Below are 5260 nucleotides of genomic sequence, written 5' to 3' on the forward strand. Positions count from 1 at the left end.
AACAAAACCTGACACAGTTATTAGTCTTTCTCTACATAGGAACCACCCAGTTATGCATTTTTCCCATCGTTTGACGCAGCTCTGGAGACTGTTTTTGTAGAACACCCCAGGTTGGTCCTCCAACCACGACATGACTTCAGAAATCAAGGCTGCATCATCTGGGAAACGCTTTCCTTTCAAAAACAACTTCATGGCTGGGAAGAGCTGAAAGTCACAGGGTGCAAGGTCAGGAGAGTAGTGAGGATGGGGAGGATTTCATAACCACAGGCCCGTGCTTCTGATCTAGTGACATGCGAGTTGTGGACCGGGGCTTTGTCCTGCAGGAGGAGGGCACCTTTGCTGATCTTGCCCCGCCTCTTGATTTTGATAGTTTCCCTTAATTTTCTCAAAAGTGAAGCATAATAGGCTCCTGTATTTGTGGTACCCTTTGCCAGGAAATCTGTCATCACTACTCTGTCCTGGTTCCAGAAGACTGTGAGCATGGCCTTGCCAGCGGAGGGCTGCACCCTTGCCTCCTTTGGAGGTGGTGAGTTCAAGTGCTTCCACTGCATTGGCTTGGCTTTGGTCTCTGGATCATAGTGATTGACCCAGGTTTCATCCTGTGTAAAAAAAACTTTGTCTCATCTTCTTGGCACATATCCAAATGCATCCTCCAGCACTCGACACATTCTCGCTTCTGGAATGCTGTGAGCAATCTGAGAATCCATCTGGCAGAAAACTGACGCATATGCAAATGATCATGAATGATAGTTTCCACAGATGCTGTACTAATCTTGACATCTTGGGCTATTTGGCGAATAGTAATCCGCCGATCTTCCAAAATGACAGCCTCAACTAGACGGACAGATGTCTCATCATTGGCAGAAGAGGGTGCGACCAGGTCTGGGAGTTGTTTCCACAGACTTCCGACCATATTTGAATTTATTATTCCAGCGTTTTACAAGGTCATATGATTGGGCATTATAACCATAAGTTTCTTTCATTTCATTAAAAGTCTCCTGTGGTGTGCCACCTACAAATACAAAAACCGGATCACTGCTCGACATTCAACAGGCTCCATTTCACACCTGACTCAGTTCAAACAGCTGTAAAACAGAAACCACAATTAGTTCGGAGCTGTAATTTGTCACATAACCCCTTGAGTTATAAATAATTGCACATGCAAATTTTCAGCTAGATCAGACAACGGGAAGTGGGTCAGGGGCATTACCTATTGCACGACCCTCGTAAAATATTAAAAATCTGCTTGTAACTCATTTTGGACTGCCTTAATCCTGCAATTCGGGGTTTTATATCCTCCTCAAGATGCGGTCTTAACATTTTTAGGATTAATTTTTCCATTTATTTTATATGCTATAATATTAATGATCTGCAAAATAGAAATTTTCAGTTAAAATTAACAAAAATTCATTGAAAATTATTGAAAAATCAATTTCTTTCTTCTTTCATACTTGGCCCATTTTTTGCTCATGTATATATATATATATATATATATATATATATATATATATATATATATATATATATATAAATATAAAGCTGAACGGCTGTGTGTGTGCCTGGTCACGAATAGGCTCCTATATGGTTGACTATTATAGAAAACTGATCACATATAATGATAGAAGATGTGTTGAGACACAGGAATGGGTATGTTTGATTTGGCATAATGATGATTCATTAAAATTGTGGAGTCTGCCTACGCGCCTGGTCCACGATGTATGGAAATAAAAAATTTAAAATTAAATAAGTATGATAAGTATGGTTTAACTTAAATAGGGATAGTATGATAAAATTGTGGGGTCTGCGTTTGCGCCTTGCCTCCATAGAATGGAAATAGGCACAGACTTTAATAATGACTTTTCATATCTATCTGCGTAAGTATACTTTGATAATTATGTTCCAGTTTGAAGAAATACGGTATAATAAAATTATGGGGTGTTCGTTCGCGCCTGACTTCCATAGAATGGAAATATATCACAAAGTTTAACAAGGTTTTTAATATAGAATATAGAATATTGTGATAAGTGTTTCAGTGTGAACAGGTATGGTATAATTAATTATGGGGTTCATCTATTTTATTTTTACTTTCATCATATTTTGCTTTGGTTTTGATACCCCCAAATTCGAAGCTATTTTTTTACAACCTTTTCTTTTCCTAATCTATCATAATTTCATAAATCGGAGTCCACTTTTGTAGGCTGTTTTTTAACACAGTCAACGACGGGTATTTTTGCTAGTATATATATAATGATGATGAATATAATTAAAATAGTATTCCAACGAGATAGAAATATGAAAAAAAGAACAAACCAAGTTATATGCCCACCAATGTGTCGTTTTTTGAGGAAAATAAAATACAAGTACAATATTTGAAAATATATTTAAGAAAAGTATAATGTTCTATTTCAGAACGAAAAAAATCTATTCAAATATTTGAAATTATGCTTATATATATATATATATATATATATATATATATATAGAGAGAGAGAGAGAGAGAGAGAGAGAGACAGAGACAGAGAGACAGAGAGAAAGAGAGAGAGAGAAAGAGAAAGAGAGAGAGAGAGAGAGAGAGAGAGAATAATCACGTTTGACACACTGGTTCCCGTCAGATCACCGAAGTTAAGTAACGATGAGCCTGGCTAGTACTAAATGGGTGACCATTTGGGAATTCCAGGTGCTGTATGTGCTTTCCGCTTATCTCGGCATTGTTTCCAGTCGTTGTCAAGGATTGAATGAGGATTAACAAAATTCAACACTTCCATATTTCTATTGTCATGGAAATCAGCGAAATCACGATTTTTAAAAATCAAAGTGACTAATTGTCCGCTCGCGTTAAAAACCTTTCCCGACTTTTAATGTGAGGAATGAAGGGGAAATGGAGACCAACTCCCCGGGAAGTAGGGGAGCTGGATAGTGACAATTGGTATGATGGGTTCCCCCTACATTGACCAAGGTCTTATATGTGAGGTTGGTATTTATTTGCTCCCCCACCGATCAATTTGGGCACAAGGCCGATTTATAATGTGAGGAGTTAAGGGTAAATAGGGACCACCTCCCCGGGGAGTAGGCGACATGGATAGTAACAATTGGTATGAATGGTTGCCCCTACATTGACCAAGGTCTTATATGTCGCGTTGCCCCCACATATGCTTTTGCTTGCAGCATCTACCGGAACAGGTACTACACTTTGTTCTTAGCCAAAAGACCAAGAAAAGGGTATTTATTTGCTCCGCCACCAAACAAATAAGGCACAAGGCCGATTTTTAATCTGAGGAGTTCCCCGGGAGTAGGGGGACTGGATAGTTACAATTGGTATGAAGGGTTTCCCCTATATTGACCAAGGTATTATATGTGGGGTTGGTATTTATTTGCTCCCCCACCGAGTAAATTAGGCACAACGCCGATTTACAAAGTGAGGAGTGAAGAGGAAATGGGGACCAACTCCCCGGGGAGTGGGGAAGCTAGAGAGTGATAATTGGTATGAAGGGTTTCCCCTATATTGACCAAGGTATTATATGTGGGGTTGGTATTTATTTGCTCCCCCACCGAGTAAATTAGGCACAACGCCGATTTACAAAGTGAGGAGTGAAGAGGAAATGGGGACCAACTCCCCGGGGAGTGGGGAAGCTAGAGAGTGATAATTGGTATGAAGGGTTTCCCCTATATTGACCAAGGTATTATATGTGGGGTTGGTATTTATTTGCTCCTCCGCCGAGCAATATTGGCACAAGACCGATTTTTAATGTGAGAAGTGAAGGGAAAATGGGGACCAACTCCCCGGGGAGTAGGGGAGCTGGATAGTGACAATTAGTACAAAGGGTTGCCCCTTCATTGACCAATGTCTTATATCTGGGGTTGGTATTTATTTGCTAACGCACCGAGCAAATAAGGCACAAGGCCGATTTTTAATGGGAGAAATGAAAAGAAAATTACACTTACTTACACATACGTAGATTAAATAGATGATCACCAATGAATAAAAGTATGTAAAAAGTATGTAACTTATGTATGTATATGTATATATATGTATATGTATATATATGCATATATATATACACATACATGCATATATATGCATGTATATATATATATATATATATATATATATATATATATATTTATGTCAGGTCATGTCATATGCTACTGGTACGATGTAGCCCAGTACTACCTGCCTCATGGTTGGGTCACCGGCGACTAAACTGGTTCCCCCACCAGACTTGTTTGCTGAGGAGGGTTGCTAGTCTCCCTAAAGGCTTAAAAACAAGACCTTCCAAAGGACGAATGAACTCTTTTTCGGGTTCAACGGCCTACTAGCACCGTGTGTGTTTGTGTGTATGTATGCGTGCGTTGAGATGGAGAGGGCTCCCGTAAGCCGTGGTGAAGGCAACCTTTCTAGGAGAAGCAAATTTCAATTTTAAAAAATCATAAAGCGGGAGACCAGTACCCGCATTAAGCTGGTCTGCAGTTTAATTTGTTGCTGGCTATCTTGCTCTTGCTTGTTGCTGGATCTCAAAATTTTGAACCGAAAGAGAGACTTAGCTGTCGTACAAAGCGAAGACTCTGTAACATTATCTGTGTATCGATACTCCCTCGGGCATTTGCCTATTAAAATGGTCATGTGGAGATAGAAGTCATTTTGGGGCTCATGGACTTTTTAGTGTCTGAGGGAGTGGCAATCGTCTAACAAGATGTTGCAATCGTCATATATATATATATATATGCATGCATATATATATGTATATATACACACACAAATATATATATATATATATTTATACATATAAAATTATATGTGCATATATATTTGTAGATATGTGTGTTGTTTCTTGTTTCTCTTTAATTTCTCATGATCTTGTATTTACTTTCGTTTCATGCAAAAACTCTTTTCTGATACGCACATGTGCAGAAAATGTGCGTTATTTTCTGGGGGCTGATTGGTCCGCCATTGCCTCCATGTCTCTTGTACGTCCCCCTTTTTTTTCTCTTCTCTCGATTCGTATACACACTTTATGAAATTTCATTTCTTTTTCTTTTTTGCTCGTGTCCTTTTTTCTGTCCCATTTTTCCACCTTTATTTATTGTGTTTTAACATCTTTATTCTGATTTCACTGTTTTCGTTCTTCGTTATCTTTATTTTCTTCCAATTTTTTCGCTCAGTTAATGTGTTTTGTTTGTTTTTTTTTTTTTTTCTACCTGTTCTTAATTGTGATTTTTTCTTATTTTTTTCTTTATTGTTTTGGATATTTTTTTGTTCTTA

The 5260-nt window shown here is 38.3% G+C and overlaps 1 pseudogene; it reads left to right on the forward strand.

Moving 5' to 3' along the window:
• Positions 1 to 2571: 2571 nt before the first annotated feature.
• Positions 2572 to 2689, forward strand: LOC145259412 (5S ribosomal RNA; annotated as a pseudogene).
• Positions 2690 to 5260: the final 2571 nt, after the last annotated feature.

The sequence above is a fragment of the Euprymna scolopes genome, chromosome 34, assembly GCF_053919585.1.
Source record: "Euprymna scolopes isolate OS-2025 chromosome 34, ASM5391958v1, whole genome shotgun sequence".
Lineage (NCBI taxonomy): Eukaryota > Metazoa > Mollusca > Cephalopoda > Sepiida > Sepiolidae > Euprymna > Euprymna scolopes.